The following is a 19123-nucleotide window of genomic DNA, read 5'->3' on the forward strand; positions in this document are numbered from 1 at the left end:
GTGACTGCCCAAAAGGTTGTGCGAACGCTTCCAGGGTGGGTTGTAGTTTAAATTACCGAAATACTAGTAAAAAATCGATTTACTTGCAGAGGCGAGGAATCAAGCATCCGTTTAAGTACGTCGTCGTCCTATCAGTGATTCTAACATTTAGTTTATCGAGTCATATAGCCCCACATTCAGTTAAAACGAGAAATTACTTACTGGATGCATCAACCATAAACCAACGCGTAGCGCAAGGTCGTCTGCTTCTTGCGCAGGGTTTGGACTGACGTCAGAACACCGAGCTCTGATTGGGTCCGATGGAGGCGCAGTTAGAGTGACGACCTTCCTCCTGGCGAAATTCGGGACACGCGGGGCAAGGGGGGGGGGGGGGGTGTATATTAACTCGCACACTACGAAACTAGGCTCTGTTAACACATTTATTATCCTGCACTGTTTATACAGCTGCTAATTGTATTGCAGCAGTTAAGCTCAAAAAATTTCCACTCCCAGTGATATATTTGTTTTAATGCCAAACATGTTATTAAATGTATCGAAGTTGAAAACATAAAAATCGACGATATCGGAACTCAATGAATGAAATGGAAATAAGAAACAGAAAATCTTTTTCGGGTTATTGTTTCCTGCCAACGCTTACTATTATCAACATGGTCATACGCAATGTTTTAACATTATGTTCTTTTTCGCCCGTTGCAAATGTGGCTGCCTTCACTAAAAAAAAATCCACAGCAACCCTCTCGCATTAACACAACAGTTTGAAAATTATTGCAATATTTTATATTTAAACTTTTGGCGAGCAATTTTTCTTACGATATTGTGCCACCAAAGGGAGAGGCACAACGGCGCATGCCCGTAGAACCTCCTGCAAGAGCGAAGGTCGCTTCCCGCAATGCTTGGATGGAAAATGGCGTATCATTGCGATTCACACGATTACCATGCGACCTCCGCGCTTTCCCGCGCCCCGTTGTTTGGCAGCACCATGAGTTGCGAAGTGAATTTTACTACAGTGTGAAATGCGGGACATTTTGAAGATTTTTGAATTTCTCGCGGGACGCGGGACACGAGCCCTCAATGCGGGACAGTCCCTCGAGTCGCGGGACGGGTGGTCATTCTAGGCGCAGTTGGTAGACCTCAATGTTAGCTACATTGAGGTCTACCCACTATCCTTCCAATCAAAAACAATCAGAGCACGGCGTTCTGCCATCATCGCCACCCCTGCTCAAGAAGCTGACGAACTTCCGCTCCGCACAACAACCGCACCCCTGGCGGTTCCAATGTTTCAATATATCAGCTATTTCTTTCTTTCTTTATTTGGATTTTGTGCCGTCGCCTAAGCCTTCCCGAAAGCCATAAACAAAAAAACACGTAAAGAAAGGAAGAGGGACCCTACAATTTCAGATCTTGCGATAAGAATCAGCGAACGCATATGCACTAAATAGAATTAATTATGCCGGACTCAAATGGTGCGATTATATTTGTGATTTCCATTTGCGTCATCTCCTGCGGCAAACAAAAATAAGAACAAGAGCGTGGTGTAGGCTGTGGTTCTCCAAGTTGCAGCTCCCAAATCGCAACCAAAATCTTACGACATTGATCAAGCTCGATGTATTTTCGTTTAAGAAATTCATTGCCACATTAAGGCACTTGTGAAGCTTTTCTTATTAAGTAAGCGAGGAAAACAAAATCCGTTATTTGTTCGCCTCGTCTTTTCCCACTGCAGGTACACTTATTTCACGGTACACAGTCGCGGACTGCTAACACGCTCAATCGCAGCTTCCGGTCACACCACACTTTGTGTTCATGACCGGTGAGGAGGACCACCTTACCTTCTATGGTAAACATAAAATAACTGAAAAGCCATTATGAGTGTGGTCTCGTGAATATTTCGCAACGTATGTTTCTTTTATATAGAGCACGAATCTAAAGCTATTGTGTTCAGCGAAGGACAAACGTCTAGAAAGCAAACCAAAAATCGCTCTAAATCCGAAATATGTAAAAAAAGAAGAAGAAAACTTTGGGCAGTTATCGCACGTAAATCGAAAGTCTGGTAGTTTTTAAAGCGTATTTTCAATTCCTTTTTAATACACACGCAAGCGTTGTTCATTTTTTTCTTAGAAAAGCTGTACAACTATGACCCAAAGAAGCAATGTTTTGCGATTTTCGGTTAGTTTTTTGCATACTGGTTCCAACCTTCACTGCGAGGGAAATATTCCTCCATTCTTATCTCATTTTTCATTATGATGTTTAAACCCCACTGGGAAGGAACTTGAAACATTAGAAGGGAGAGAAGAAAGGTGAAAGAAGGCGTTTAGACGCTGTCTGTCGCCTATTTTTTCTGTCCCTTCTAATTTTTCTTCAAGCTGCTTCCCAGTATCCGGGTCCTAAACATCGTGATTTTTACGCATCAGCTAGCCTACACTTGGAACATTTTTTAAATCTTTCATCTATAAACTTTTTAAATGACTCCAGACAGTTTTTCATTCCCCTCCTACGCCATCAACCTTGCCGACCCTTGCTGAACAACCGCACCAGTCGACCGAAACTTCTCCAGAGTTTGCCTACATCGGCTGCCATTCGAGCCATCGCCACCGCTGCCGCCACCGCCGGGTTCATTAATGCACGCCGGGCGCTTTTGGCTTGTTTTGTCCCAGTTTAAAGGATCCTCTCACTCTTCCGCCCTGGCCCCGCTTCGGCAGCGGCCCACAACCGCCGACCTCGCCCGCTGCCGCCACCACCACCGACGCCGCCGACGCCGCTTCAAAGTAGAGAGCCTAGACTTTAGAGAGCGAGCAATTCAAGCCCTGAAAAGCGTTTGGAATTGACTGGCGGACGCTTCCCCGGCAAGATTGGTCGCAAGGGCACACGCATTGCATTGTCGCAAAAAAAAAAAAAAAAAAAAATGGAGACGTTTGCAGATGAACAAATTTCTCGTTACCTCCTCGCAGCTCGTATCGTGAACGTGCCCATGAACCACGCTACCGCGATCGCGCAGTTTGGGAACACTCGGTAATCGAGGCACACTACTTCAAAGCGTCCTGGTTTTCCCTTGTTATCGCGGTGCGCGCGGCTCGATCCCCATTCTAGACCCCTCGCCCAGCGGGGGACGAGGGAAGGGCCCCGCTTGGTTTCACTTGATGGTGGATCGCAGCGGACCAGACGAGCCATACCAGCCAATCGAGTGCCGGGAAAGAACCACGTGACCACGCGCGCCGCCCGTCACTGCGTCCCTCCCGATTGTCACGTGACACTCGCATAGTGTGGGATTGGCTCCGGTGGCCTCGTAGCGTACTCTGAGGTCCGTCGTAAGGAGAAACTAAAGGCAGAGCGGTCCATAGCCGGCTGGCTGCTGCAGTCGCCTGTAGTCGCCTGGTGTTTGGAGCGCGATCTAGCTTGTATATCAAAGGATCCCCCCCCCCCCCCCCCCTCTCTTGCCACTCTCGTTCCCATGATCGCCGGGGTTCACGTAGCCGCGTTCGTGTTCGTAGCGCTCTGTGGCGGGCAGCATTCTGAAAGGACACGCGCTGGGTCGCCGGCTCGATTTGGGTAGAGGGCTGGGGCCTCATCTCCGCATTGTGCGCACTGCTGACGTTGTTATCGAAGACATCGTTGGTCTCCGTGCATAAAGGTACGGGGGCTCTGTTTCCGCGGTGCTTCGCCGCAGGCTAGGTCGAAATGCAATACGGAGCGCAAGAACGAAGCCGAGCTCTCACTGGCTCTGATGCAGGGATAGTGGGTAGACCTCAAGGCAGCTTGCTTTGATGTCTACCCCCAATCCTTCGATCAGACCGAAGCAGAGCTCGGCGTCTTTCTGATGTCCCCCAACCATTAAAAAAACAAAAAAACAGACGAAATTGGGTATCGCATAATATTGCTTGTCTTCTATGACGACTGTCTGCTGGTCACACATCATGCGCTGCTCATACATCATGTAAAACACACGTTGTGGCTGCAGACACGGTCACAGGAGCGCCTGCGAACACACGTCAAGTGTCTTCGAAGCTCGTTTCCTTCATACACACGCACGCTTCGAAACATCTGTAAAGGCAGTTTTTGTGTGACCAATGTGCAAGGAAGAGAGAGAGAGAGAAGTGTTGAAAACAAAGGAAGCCTGGAACTTATTGACCACACCGTCAATTGGGGGGCAAGCCAGTTCCAGGTTGGAGATTGGGAAAGAGGGGAAAAAATTAGAAAGGTGAAGAGAGAAGAGAGAAGGCATCTTGGACGAGGTCACAGTTACTTGATTAGGTTTGTCCATTACTGTATGGCTATTCACAGCTCTGTCGGCACTGTTACAAGCGGTCCAGTAGGCAGGTATCTTCCAGGAATACAAGAAGGTAAGAGAATGTTCTAGCGCCATCACGTATGGAGCCGGGGGGGGGGGGGGGAGGGGGGGAGTGGGAGGGGGAGAATATCTTGAGTTGTAGAGCGGGCAACTCACGCGATCTGTAGCCTGTCGAAGAAGCTTTTTCTCCCATCGGCGTAATTGGGACAGGCCCCAAAAAGGTGGTTCACATCCTCAAAAGTGTCACAAGTAGGGCAGTTTGGGCTCATCGATGCGTCGATTCGGTGGATGGCAGATGCAGTATAGGCACAGCCTGTGCGAAGCCAGTGTAGTACGGAGGCGCTTGCACGTGGTAGCTTCGAAGGGACTCGTGGGGGTGGTCTCCCGTCAGCGACCCGTGGGTCCGGATGATTCTGAGTTATCGCTTCGTGAATTAGCAGTTTGGCTTCCTGAATCTTCGGCACCATAATAATGGGAGTTCCGAACTGGTGTGCCGCAGCGGCAAGAAGGTCGGCCGTCTCATTACCCAAAAGGCCTACATGCGAGGGCAACCATTGGAATGATATTCCCCAGCTCTTCGCTTGGGTTTTTTTTTTTTTTTTGCGAGGTGTGCAATGTATCGGACATATTGAGGGGCCTCATCAAAATTACCGAGATTTTGTAGTGCTATTTTCGAGTCGGTAAAAAGCAAAGATTTCCCACAGTAAGGAAGCTTCTCCAGGGCGTCAAGTCCAAGCCTAAGGGCCACCAGCTCAGCGGTTGTTGATTTGGCGTGGAAGCTGAGCTTTCTGGCATGAGACACATTCAGGTCAGGTATATGAACCGCTGCGGTAGATGACTTGCTGCTATAAAGAACTGAGCCGTCGGTGTATATTCGCATCCATCCCTGGTACAGTGTCTCTATACGATCTTCTGTAGTGGTCCGGGCAACGACATGTGCTGTGTTGCGTTTGCTTTTGAGCATTGGAACAGTCTATGTTCAGTGGAGGGGCATATGGTGGCGGTGCGGGGTAGTCGGTGTCCGGATCACCAATAAAGGCCATAAACTCCGTTGCCAGAGAACCAAGGCAAGAAAGTGGGCGTTGGCGAAGGCTATTCAGAAGAGCAGCACTTGAGCGACAGGCAGTTTGCCTCGCTATGTGCCAAAGTGTTAGTTCTCTACCGTGATTTTCGACTAGGTTTACCCTCGCTTCCACTAGTGTTGGGACGTTTGGTGAATATCTGGGTAATTCATGGCACAGACGAACCACCACTCTCTGAAGAGTCTCAACTGCCGAGCTCTGGGCATTGCCGTGGTGCACCAGTGGCAGGGCTTATAGCGACCTTGAAAAAATAAGACATCTGTTGAGTTGCATCATCGTTGCCTGTGCGGTCCCCCATCTGCTGCCAATGATCATACGGATAGCGTTGAGGTGTCGGCGACATCTGATAATGGTTGTCTTGACTGCTGGTCGCCAGGAGACTCGATCATCTAGGAGGAAGCCTAAATAGGAGTATGTTCGAACCCTTGTCAACGTTTGTCCCATTGATCGGAAGCCTGATTAGCTGAGCGAGAATGGTTTCGTGTGGGATAGAGTCAAAGGCCTTTTTGATATCGAGAAATATTGCCGAGGTTGCTTGGCGAGTTGCCTTTGATCGTTCCATGTCTGACACAAGATCACCAATCGCGTCTGTTGTACTCCGCCATTTCCGGAAGCCTGATAACTAACGAGGTAAGCGCCAGATGTCTCAAGCTGCCAGTCAAGGCGCCTCAGGACCACCCGTTCCAGAACCTTACCGAGACAGCAGGTCAGGGAGATAGGCCTGTAGGAGCTGATGTCACCGGATGGCTTCCCTGGTTTTTGAATGGGAACTGCTTCAGATGTGAGCCATGTGCGTGGCAGAACTGCCGAGAGCCAGATGTAATTAAAATATTCCAAAAGGCCCCAAAAGGCCGTTGCATCTAAATTGCGCAAGGCCTGAAAGGTGATTCCATCTGACCCTGGAGCGGTGCGTTTGCGAGCAAAGCGGCGAAAAGCATGTTGCCGTTCCTTCAGCGTAAAGTCTACGTCGCTCGCGGCCGGTGTTGTTGGTAAAGAGTTAGTAGCGGTGCTATGCGCGGTATAGCCTTGGGGTGAGACAGGGACAGAAGTGAATTCATCGGCAAGAAATTCTACTGCTTGAGCCACAGTGATGTTCTGGGCGATGACAAAACCAAGAACGAGTGACCGTGGAACAGCGTGCCCGGCAAGGACACGGGCCATGCGCCACGCTTGTTTTCCTCCACCAGGAGAGTGAAGCGACTCGCAACGCTACCGCCATTGTCTTCTTTGTAATCGTTTGCTGTGCTTCCGGAATGTCCTGTCTATCTTTCGATATCGCTGAATGTCCTCTTGCTTTGATGTTTTAAGTGCTCAGCGCTGTGCCTGGCGTCGCGAGGCACGTAACTTGAGGTATTTTGGGTCAGGGTTTGGCTGATATATGAGAATGATCATGGTTCTGGTCGCTTTGGATAACGCATTGGAGGTGGCTGTCGTGTAATACAAATTGCCTAGAGACATTATTTCGGTAAGCATCCCAGTTAGTCACTTTGCAAGTCTTGTGCGTGGTGGGGCCTCCTTCTAGGGAAGTAATTTTGATTGGAAGGAGGTCGCTGCCCCAGTTATCAGGTTCCGCTGACCACAAGGCTCGTACAGGGGACGTAGTGACGCTAAGGTCAAGTACGCTTCCCTCTAGGCCAGGTCGTACGAAAGTATACTAATCCGTCGTTCAAGCAATGGAGACCAAGGGCAGTTGCGACATCCTCTAGGAGTCGCCCGCGAGGTGTTGTTTTCTTATCCCCACAGGTCTCGTTGTGGGCGTTAAAATCTCCAAGAAACAGCTAGGGTGGCTGGTGCGCATCGCGAGAGAATTGTACGCAATGAGGATGGGTCCGACTGAACGTTAGGTCTAATGTAGACTGAGATGACAGTGGCGTCTGAGTTCCCTTTTTTGATTATAACAGCGACATATTCGGTGATGTTATCACACAAGTCCGACAGGTCCGCTTGTAATTGAGGTAGAGCTCGGTGTACGCATAAGGATGCTTTTGGAGGATCTGTTGATGTGAGAGTTGACGGAGGCGTATTATTGTAGATAACATATGGCGACAGACGAATCAATCGTGGTTTGCAGTTTGTCTCCAGCGTCTTGCGCAGAGAGGAGGTTGATTTTGCGACGATTGCAGGCCGACCTTATTAAGGCGAGACTACTTAGACCAGTAGCCGGCAAATGGCAGGAGCATGTCGATTACTGTAACCAGTGCTTGAGCGAATGGAAAATTGAGAGACGTGTGAAATGTACGTAGCTCTATGGCTAACGTACAAATCGCACTTCCGAAGCTTTGGGGCTTAGGTGTTGTATTAGATATTGGTTTACTACCAGCAGGTGGCGCACCGTGCTTTCGGGTTGGCCGGGCCAGACCTCTTGAAGGGCCTTTTTTGGTGGTAGCTGCTGAAGCACTAGAAGGCTGAGTGCTTGGTCCAGACTCTACTGGGGGAGCTGCTGAGGCCTCTGAAGCAATTTTGCCTGTCGAATTTTCCAAAGGAGGGGGTTATCCTCGTTATGGAGTCGAATACCCGATTGTTTATCTTCGTTTGAACCTTGCGATCGTTTTCGAGTTGTCCAGTGTCTTAAGGTTCCACAGGCCCCTTGATCGTTTTCGATAGCAGATTTAGCGAACGTGTATTTCACATTTTTCGAGCCTTTGTAGTTGGTGATTTGTCTTTCTACTTTGTAGATGAGATGAGTCAGACTTTTGATGTCGCATCATGGCGCTTCTTACAGTTGGTGCACTCTTAGAAAAAAGGGTCAGTATAGTCCTCCCTAAATTGAGGAACGCTCTTGACCCATATGTTCCTTCAGAAAGGGAGAAACTTTCGTCCCTTAAGCAGGCGAGCAAACGTTCCTCCGTCGACAGCATCTCATTATGGCGGCCACGAATCGAGCAAATCGAGCTCGATAAGGCTTAACGAGAACACTAAGTCTATTGTACGAAGCGAGAGGAGCAGCAAATAAAAACGTAACACGAGCTTTCCGCGAACTGTATTTATTTCCGAAGTTTCTTTACCCCTGCAGGTAAAGAAACTTACGTTTCGAAAGGATACAGTCACTCAGTCTTCTCATCGTCAGCACTGCGATGTTCAACGGAGACAACCGGCACCCAGTTCGCGCACTTTATGACTTACCTTTGCTATTCCTGGAGCCACAATTCCTTCGTCAACCGTTGCGTCAACCGCACATCACGGAGGAGTGAAAATCATTCGCCCGCAAAACCAAAAGCCGCTCTCAAAAAAAAAAAAGCAAATCCGAAGCAACCTCTTGGCTTATCTCAGCACGGTAACACGAAATTATGGCGTAGCCGCGTAGCGTAAAAGGATGTTAAATCGCTTGCCACCAGATGGCAGGGTCAAGCAGAGTAATCGCAAGTAGCTAGGCTAGGTGGCGCTAGGTACCGCCCAAGTCATGTTTTTACAAAAAAATATTTTTATTTTCTTTGCCACAATTGCGTTTCCTTTTCTTCGGGAATCTCTAACACATGTAGACACGTTACGCACACTACAAGCATCAGTGAACATATATTGAGCACATACACAGGCATCGCACATACAAACATCAATACAACAGCACACTACCCCGATCACTACTCCCGATCCCTGCGTTGCCGTCTTTTATACTGGTCGTTTTGAACGTACGGAAGTTTTCGGTGACTCTCTAAGCAATAAAAAATATTCTGAACATGTTAATTTTTTTCCAGCAATATCATACATCTGAGACTATTTTTAATGGCTCAGGGGATGAATCTCTTATTAAAAAGAAAACGCTCGATCATGCCGTAATGATCTGAAAGCCAATAAATCGAGCCGCTCCAATGTCGCTCCAAGCCATGAGTTTGTTTTCCCGCACGGTTCTTCGTAGCCAGTATTTATATTGTAGTGTTTGTTTTTCTATTTGTGCTGTTCGCGCACGGCTGCAATTGCCGTCTTGAATTAATCTTTGTAGAGCGGATATTCACTCAGCTGGAAGTGAAGCTTCACGGGCAGAGAAATCGCTTTTCGATCAACTTGAATCCAGTCAAAGCCGCGACTGGCGGCAACTGTTAAGTGTACGGACCTACGCCGTTGCGAGCTCGAAAACTTCTAGCGCTCATCCCAGCGCGCCACTTGGAGGGCAGTCTCTACAGGAACCGTAATATATTTTAACAGTAAAATAAAGGATAGCGGTTTTTTTTTTCGATTTTACCTTTTTTTTTTTTTCATGCTAAACTTCCATTGTAAATATACGTACTTTCCGTCATACTTTCGTACTGTTCAGTCTTTTCCCCAGAGCGCAATCGCTCTCGGGGACCGACAGTCACATTGGCCACTGTACGATAGGAGCTTATAGTACAGACCAGCGTTCCAACATGACTATCCACACGTCGATCGACTGCACCTAATCCCTCAAGTGGTTTTAAACTCTTTAATGTAAAGCGGAATGTCATCCTGCGACACCCCGCCCCCTCCGATCTCGGCCCGACCAGCGGCATCAATGCCCGACAGTTTACGTCATCTCATCTTGTTGTTACACCACTGATACGCGAACACACGGTCACATCGGCGATAATTCCAGTCTTCTGTTCATAACCCACAACACTGCCATCACGATGTCGCTGACACGCAGAAATACAGAACCACGTTGACGATGTTGCTGACACGCAGGAATACAGAATCACGTTGAACGCCGGTTGGGACTCGGCACGGGACAACAGAACCGAACTCAGCACGGAAGGCACCCAGGCAGCCGGCAGGAAAACCTGCCTGTCTTGGACGCAGTTCCAGCGATTTCCATAAGGTCGAAAACGTCGACACAGTTCCTCGTGGTTTCGCTGCTGTAGTGGCTGTAGTTCCGCGTGTGTCCCGCAAATCGGAGACGGCCGTCTTACCCAGTGTATGTAGCGCTGCTGGCACTGCTCCGGAACTTCGCTGTTTCTAGCGGCTTCGTTAGCTCGTTTGATAAAATTAGTGGTAAAAACGTCAATGCAACCGAAATGTTCTGCACGTTTGGACTAGAAGACGGAATTACAAGCGGCCTTTGCTGCTGCTGAAGCTCAATCAACTCAACATTAATTTATTAAACAACGTGCGCGATGTGCTCAAAAAACGAAATCGAAAGAAGATGAGTTGGGAGGGCGAAAGCTTTCTCCCGCCTGCCTGGAGAAGGAGGAAAACGTCTCGGTGAATAATAAGGATTTTAATTTTCCTTTCATCGGTCTGGGTTTGTTTATGTGTGTTTTGGTAAACAAAAATAATAAAAAAAAACTTTACAAAAAAAAAACACTTTTTGGGGGATCGAATTGTTGACCACTTGGTCAGTAGCGCGATGTTTAACCCCTGCGCCAACTGAACAAGGAGGAACTCGCCCTCCTCCTTTCATCTGAACTGCCGTTCCTCCCTTCTCTGGGCAACTTGTCCACAACAAGAAGGAACAGTCGCTGTTACTACCTTTCTCCTCTTTTTTTTCTTAGAGTGTGCATCTAGGCTGCTCAGCTGCACACTCACTTACTCCGTGGTCGCCACCACAACGACTGCAGCGCTGCGCCTTAAAGGGGCCCTGCAATGACTTTTTGACTGGTTTTTAATTTGCACTGAACCTGCGCGTACTGAACGTAGTAACTTAATCCAACTTTTCTTTTCTCAAATTTCGTTTTATTTTAAAAGTTATAGGCAAATTAGAATTACAAAAACAAGCAAAAAATAACCTCCTTCATGACATCGTAGGTCCTGCCTTGAGTGGCCTCGAACTAGAGGAGGAGTAGTGAGCTCATCGAGCGCACACGGCTGCCGCACTCCGTGTCGACGGCTCGAGAGGGCGCCACTAAAGCACGTGTTGGATAGGCTGTATGAAGCGGGCGGCCAGGGCAGCTCGTATTGCATTTGCAGCGCGTCTAAACACTAATTCGGCATAACATTTCATTGGCCACAAACGACCGCAAACGCGGGGTAAAGATCAGTTCAGAACGGGAGCCACTTCGCGCTGACGCACCGCCAAATGGCCAAATCGCCAACAGGGCCCGCGCCGAAGGCCTTCGGAACGCTCGGAACCGGTCGGATTCTTGAGCCGGCATACGACCACAGCGCCGCCGCGTACATCCGAGACCTTTCTACGCTGCTCGCTTGTCGTAGCCTCATCCCACTAGCCTTTTCTAGTATGCGCCGTTTTTTTTTAGCCGCTTGGTGGCGGGAATGTCGACGGGTCATTTCTCGTTTCCGTACTTTCTAAACTGCATTTGTTTCTTTTCTGATCTAAAATTGGGAACATAAACTAGTTACATACATAATTGAAACGGTTCGCGACACTTATATTTTGTATCTCGACTAAAAAAAAGCTTTTAGCGGCTTTGACCAGTGACAAGCCCAGGACCAAAGACGTCACATTTTGCGCGCTTTCGATACCGCAGGTCGCCCCGCGTCGGTGGAGGAGGTTTCCGCGTCGTCCGGTTAAAATATAACGCACTGATATTTAGTTACTCTCTCCGTGCCCGCTGGCTTGCCCCAACCCCAAGAGAGGTGGAAACCGCGAAAAAGGTAGACGCTTAAATATGATTGCAGGGCCCCTTTAAGACAGGTGCTTGCAATGTGTCCGAAACGATTGCACTTCGGACATTGCCTTGGTTTTTCAAGGTATGGAATAACTTTGTAACGTGTATGCCCCGCAGTGACATATTCAGGTGAGGATTTTGTTGCGAAGAGCAGTTTGACAATTTCTGACTTTTCAAGTCTCCTCACCTGGACTACTGAAGCTTTTTCTCGCATGGCTGCCAAGAGATCAGCGTTTTCGATGCCTGCAGATACTCCTCGAATAATACCCACAGATGCCGATGGTGGAGGAGGTTTGTAAGTCTCAACTTGAACTGTTCCCAGGTTCTTCAGTTGGAGGAGTGCTTTGGTGGATTCTACATTTCTAGCGTCAATGGCCAGAAGATTCAATCGGTAGTTGGGCCGAATCTGGATGACACCGTCTGGGGCCAGGCTGTCCAGCTTTTGTTTTAGTGTCAGAGGGTTCATGTTGGTGATGATCGGGGTTTGGTCGGTAGGCTTAACAATGGCTGTGGGATTATAACCCGACTGGGTTATGATTGTGTCCTCATTTAAATTTGAGCCGTGTCGTCTCTTCCTCGACGTTTGGGCTTTCCACCCAGCTTCGTCCTAGAAGTCATCCATGACACTATCTTGAGAGTCTTCAGGCTTGTTATGTGGTTCGGCAGATCCAGATTCATCCTGGTTAGGCTGTGGTGGACTCGGGAGGCTCATATTACGTGGCCCCCGTTGGGCGGAGTCGTAGCTTTTGATTGGGTGCAGAAAGGAGACGTCTTGAAAACCCAGGGAAATATTCGGTCAATAGACCAGAAGATAACAATAAAATAACGTAGTCTTGCTAGAGCGACAAATTCGATCGTCCTGTCTGGAGCGTCGTCGTCGTCGTCCTCCGTGCAAGGAAGAAGCGTGCCACAGGCAGGTGTCTGCAGATTCTCTTTAGCACGAAGTATCAACCACGTGAAATAGTCTTAGCCGTCAAATGTCCTCATTTGCACTCAACAAGGATGGTCACGCTCGGCTAGTTGCCGCTTTTTTTCGACTGACTCTCGAATAGTTCCCTCCTTCCGCCTCCGAGGCATCGTGAAGACTGTGGCACATCCAGAGAGCGCCTCGTCACCCCCCCCGCATTCGCATACGCGCGATGAGGAGAGGGGAACGGCACATAACAAACATCGCTTCCCGAGTCTCTCCCTCGGCACTCGTCTTTGCTCAAGAATGTATTTGATATACGCTAAAGTGAAATTTGCCGCCCATTGTCGTTTTTGTGCACTGTCAAATGGAGAAAGAAGAGGAAGGTGGAGATGAAGACGGAGAAGGTATAGGAAGCCGACTGGGCGTAAGACGTGTTTTTTTTTATAGAGGGAGAGCCGGCCGGGCTAGTGGCACACACCATGCCTTCGATCGACAGGGTGCTCACGCTGCTCCGTTACAAGCTCGACTGCAAGCTGGGAGACTTGAAGGTCCGCTTTCGCGAAGATCGCCGCCCGGCCAACAACGGCGTCAACCCCGGGAGCCCCACCACGGGGGTACTCCCACCGTTGCCGGAAATTCGACCGGCTCCTCTGCAAGCTGGGCACGCGGGAAGGCCGCGGCAGGCGTTCGAGACCGGCCTGCTAGAAGTCAGCAGATCATGGCAGTCCCGCGAAGACCACCGTCGCTCGCTAAGACCGCTGCGAAGCCTAACGCTCTTTGCCCTCTTTACCATCCCATCATCATCATCATCCCACACATAATCATCATCCACACTATTCATCTCGACAATACCATTTCGTCATCATATGAAGCGGCGCCGCATGCCTCCAATGTATGGGCGACTTGCCTTTCTGCAGCGCCGCGGCTCTCCTGAGCTAAGACAAATATCGAATGTCAAAATAAGGTCCTAAAAAAGGGTATCTTTCTTGCCACTCTGGTTGAGCATCGGGCTCAAACTCTTGGGTCTTTGGGGAGCGGTCGAAAATTTCTTCTGACTTCTCAATCTATCGACTTACACCTTCCCGCGCATGTCCCCTCCTTTCGTGTACGGATGAGCATTTTTCGGGGAAGGCTACAGCCAAAACAATGCAAAAAAATGTAGTGGTTTTTAATGCGAAAGCATTAACTATCCCATGGAGCGCAGCCAACATCTGCAACCGCAAAAAAATAAATAAATAAAAAGAAGCTCGAAAGAAATGCCCATTCTTCCATTGGCTGAGCAAAACGGCTCCTAGATTACCATTTGCGGCCGCTTCACGAGAGCGCTCGCTCGGCCGCCGCTCTCATGTCAGGCGTTGCTGGGGGGGAGGCTGCGGCCGCTTCACGAGAGCGCGCGCTCGGCAACCTCGGCAATAGCGGAACGCGACCGTCCGCGCCAGTGTACACCGCAGACGAATAAGAGAGCGGAAGAACGGCATTCATGCTTTCGCATTCACAACTCATAAGAAGTCCATAGGTGTCCTCAAAATTTTGATTCTTTTTTTTTTCGAGCTGTTCAGAAGTAAATAGTTCGAGTGCATATCTCTGATCGGCTGCAGCCGCCTGGCACAAGCTCGCTAGACAGACGCAAGTTTTGTGGGGGGCGAGTTTCAGGGAGGCGCTGCAAGGCTCGCTCTTAATGAGGCAAGAACAGGGTGAAACGCGTAGCTGCAGTACAATTCAACCAACACCTGCTGCGATAACTGCGCCGTCGTGTTGAATTTTAGGCACCGCCTAAAGGAGGCCAACTCGGGGCAGTGATTGGACGCGAGGAGTGCTGCGTCAACGTTCGGCTGAGCCTCGTGTCCAATCAGTGAGCACCCGAGTCCGAGCCGAACACTGACGCAGCACTCGCGTCCAATTACTGCCCCGTGTTGGCCTTCTTTAGTTATGATATTTATGAACGGTATGTTCGAGCGGAAAGAATAGTATAAATAAACCAATTGTGCACGGAGTGCATTGAAACCTTAAAAAAGCTGTCTTATGCGGTACATTTATCGTACTCAAATTTTATGAGTGTGGGGAACCTTTTAAGCCTAAAACAAGAAAACATTTCGGCCTCAAACACACAAAAAAAAATACTAAAGCAAAACAAGTGTTTTTTTTTTTATTTTCTTATGCACACGGGAAAGGAAATGGTAAAATCAGTCTGGTCAACGCTGCTACTCAAATGGATCCGTTTTCAAGTGTTCAGCTCAATGATTTTACGTTTCTGGGTTATATTCTGCCATCTGCGAGTAGCAGCGTCAATAAGATAGGCTAAGTACCGAACTCAACGAGAACGCATGAAAAGAATAGTTCACCAGCTGAACCCCAGACCATTCAATTAAAAAAAAAATCCTAGGCCCATGCAAGAACAAGCGGTATCAACGCAAGGTCTTAAAAGCTCTACAAAAGTACGTTTAAGACACTGGACTGATCGATCAACTTTGAGTGTGTGTGTGCGTGTGACTTACTCTTCTTCAAATTGTCGTTAATCCTTTCCACCCTTCCCCATGGAGTAACCAGCCAGAGAAAGCACGAACTCCAGGTACCCCTCCATGCTTCAATAAAAATCTATCTATCTAAGCTGTTTTCTATACTTTTTCTTCGTGTGCTTATTGTAAAAAGAAGATGTTTTAGTTAAAAACAAAAAGAATAATCACAGGGACGGACAAAACAGCACCCATCCATATGTTTATTCTTTCTGTTTTTGTTTAACTTCACCAACTCGTTGACGTAGAACTATTAACGTTTTAGGCTTGAATTTTTTTTCTTGAGACCAACACATATGGCATTTTAGTGTGATAGATGCACCACCTAAGGGAATTTTCTTGATAACTTTAATTGCATTCTGTTCATTGGCTTGTTTGTGCGAATTTGCTTAGACACGAATGACCCTCGAAAACACCCTCTAGAGGTATTGGATGAAAGGTCACGTGTGTTTCTCTCTCTTTCTCTCTGCCCCCTTATCTCCGTGCCTACGTACTTACAGCCGGTTCGGTCATTCGCATTTCAATGTCGACAGACTGCGTTGAAATCGCTAGTAAGTCATAACAGCTTAGGACAAGGTGGTTTGCTATGGCAACCGACATGCGCGCAACACGTTGCAGTGCATCGCAAGGAGTCGTAGCGCACTCGGTCCTAGTCAAAACGCAAGATGGCTGAACCAGCCTCTACCGTGCAGAGACGTTTACAAGCCCGCAGTCACGCCGCGAATTCGTCGATGGTCCGCGCTCACTGTCTGAGGCAGGTGCCTTCCTAAACACCCATGGTTGCACGATGTTTTTTTATTGTTTTTTTTTTCTTTTTGTTTTTCTCGCATAACTAAAGTATAGCATCGTGGGAGGTGCGTAGGAGTTAAAGGGCAAAAGACGCGTCTTACCTTGCCTTTGGGCTAAAGGGGCCTCCCTGTGACACGATGAAAAGCCATCTTATTGGTTAAGCGGGGCACGACCTGCTCGGGACGCACCACACCCTTCATTTTCAAACTGTCGGCGACTTTATACGGAACACAAGTTCGTCTGCTTCTTTTGCGGGGGTTGTGGTGACGTGAGAACGACGCCGAGCTCCGATTGGCTCTGTTTAAAGGATAGTGGGTAGACTGCAAGGCATCTAGCCGTGGAGTCTACCCACTATCCTTCAATTAGAGCTCGGCGTTCTGACGTGACAATAACCCCTGCGAAAGAAGCAGACGAACTGGCGCTCCGCATAGCCATTTTGCTAAAAGTAATATATTTGCGAGGATGAATGAAATTTACGCAAGAATTATCGCGTGCGCCACATTTCCGCCACACACAATTCTTTACCCTCTGCTACGAGTTGTGAGAATAAAGTCTATTGCAAACTACGAGTTGGTTAAGAATATTTCATTCTACAGGGTCCGATCGAGAAAAGTAAACACTGCTTTTTGGCCCGCCTAAAAACACTGCGCATCGCAGACGCTCAAACTCCGCCAGAATGTAACCCTAGCGGTCCAAGCAAGATGCCAAAGTTTCAGCCCGATCCGATAACTTAATAAAAAGTTATAAGCGATTTCCTCAAAAATTTCAATGAGAAAATGGAGCCCATTTTTGCCCGTTTTCGGTTTCTGGTGTCATAGAGCCCCATGTGTTCGAAAACTCTGTCGGCGGCCATTTTCCCATTGAAATTTTCAGAAAATCACTTATAACTTTTGATAAAGTTATCGGATCGGGCTGAAACTTTAGCATCTTGCTTGGATCGCTAGGGTTACATTCTGGCGGAGTTTGAGCGTTCTGCGACGCGTAGTTTTCTTCCGCGGGCCGAAAAGTAGGGTTTACTTTTCTCGATCGGACCCTGTACTATTACTGCGATCCAGTCTTAATCCGACCGCAGCCGATGCATACGTATCCGATGTACAGCTGCAACGGAAAAATAGTAGCACAAGTGACCGACGACCGGAGCGGCAAAATCGCGACACGCGGCGCTATCGTTCCTGAGCGCGCCGATAGCGAGAGTGCCAGTCATGTTCCATGTGTCAACGCGGGGGTGGCCGGCAGAAAGCAGCCCATCCTAAAGCCCGCACTTCGAAAGGTATCTTGCACTTTAAATTTCTGCCACCTACCCCCCCCCCCCCCCCCCCCCCCCCCCTACCCCCCGCGTTGAGAGATGCAACGTGACTGGCACTCTCGCAATCGGCGCGCTCGGGAACGATAGCGCCGCGTGTCGCGATTTTGCCGCTCCGGTCATCGGTGACTTGTGCCACTCTTTTTCCGTTGCAGCTGTACACTCTAAAAAATGCATGTGCGTCTACTTCCACGTACAACACTCGGAGAACCAATCAGCGCAACTTACGGAGGCAGCTCAGCAAATGACGATGCCGAAACATATGTTTAGACCAAAAAACGCAGACTGAATTGTGACATTAAGCAATGCAAGCGTGACGTTTTGCATTGGTTAATGTGACAACTCAGACTGCGTTTCTTGGTCTAAACATACATTTCGGCATCGTCATTCGCTGAGCTGCCTCCGTAAGTTGCGGTGATTGGTTCTCCGAGTGTTGTGCGTGGAAGTAGACGCACGGCATTTTTTAGAGTGTAGTCAATGATGAAAGGCCAACACTGCGTCGTCACAGCGCTCCTCGTCGTTGTGAGTTCTGCCATCCCTCGATAATCCAATCACGCACAGTGAATGCCCATGATACGCACTCTGTTCATATCATGCCCCCTCCCTCCCCTCCCTTTTTCTTTTTTTACTTTCTGCGCGAGATTGATTTAGCCATAAACAAAAACGACACAAAACCGAAGAGGGCCATGATGATGTACTTTGAGCAGTTCTTGATTGACTGCATGGGACCAACAGCGTCGGCAGTAGACGGAATTTGCGTGGAACGGAGCATATATTCATTTCTTGTATATATGGGATCGTTTCGCGCCTATCCCCATGTTTTCGTGTCTTCTTCATCCTCGTTTCGTTCGCGTTTTTAAATGTTTTTAAATTGGTACGGACGTACTGGCCCGAACCCGAGCTTTAAGAAGGGAACACCTCATTTTGTGCAGACGACCGCGGTGCGCGCTATCGGGAGTATTCACTGGACGCCGTATTTGTGGTCGCTGTTCAGAGCGCATGCTCAGAACGAGCTCATATTAATAGGTTGCTAAGACCGGCACTCTTGATGGTGCGGAATGCACGTTGCAAAAGAACTGTGGAAGCTCGCCATCAGCACGCGCTCAGAATTCGCGCACACAGCTATGGCCGCCAGTGAATACTCCCTACATCCCAAGTCGGAGCGTGACGTCCAAAAAGGAATTTTTCGGAATCTCCGCTCTAGCGCATCTTCGGCGCTTATCAAAACTATGCGCGCGCACTCTCGCTATTCTTGATAAAGGCTATAAAATAACGTTAAGACTGGTCACAGTGCGGGAGAATACACCTGGCAAGCTCGCAATTGCACGCGCTGCCCACACGAGCGATACGCGCTTGGCGGCCAAGAGATACACTTATGACATACCGACTTGTCGGAGCTTTTTCGCGTTTAGTTACATCTTAGGAAAAAACGAACGTGATATTCAGATTCACGGGATAAAACTACGCTAGAATCCATTTCTATCTCATTTTTTTAAAGAGGTGTTCCAGCTTCACTTTACAATCTCGCTTGAAACCAATCAATTAGTCATGTACAGCAACGAAATATCAGTTGAGGTAAAATTTGTAATAAGGTAGAAACCACCCGGTCAGACCTAATCGTGCGTAACTCTTTGTCGTATTATATTTACGGCAAGCGTCTGAATTGCACAAATCACCGCAGCTGAATCAAGCGTTCGTCCGGAGCGGCCCCCGGAGAAAAGGTTTAGGA

General features: G+C 48.5%; 1 pseudogene; it reads right to left on the reverse strand.

The window, feature by feature from the left end:
- Positions 1-7508: 7508 nt before the first annotated feature.
- Positions 7509-19123, reverse strand: part of LOC121836639 — a 137071-nt pseudogene continuing 125456 nt past the window's right edge.

The sequence above is a fragment of the Ixodes scapularis genome, unplaced genomic scaffold, assembly GCF_016920785.2.
Source record: "Ixodes scapularis isolate PalLabHiFi unplaced genomic scaffold, ASM1692078v2 PGA_scaffold2__306_contigs__length_199485367, whole genome shotgun sequence".
In the NCBI taxonomy this organism is placed as follows: Eukaryota; Metazoa; Arthropoda; class Arachnida; order Ixodida; family Ixodidae; genus Ixodes; species Ixodes scapularis.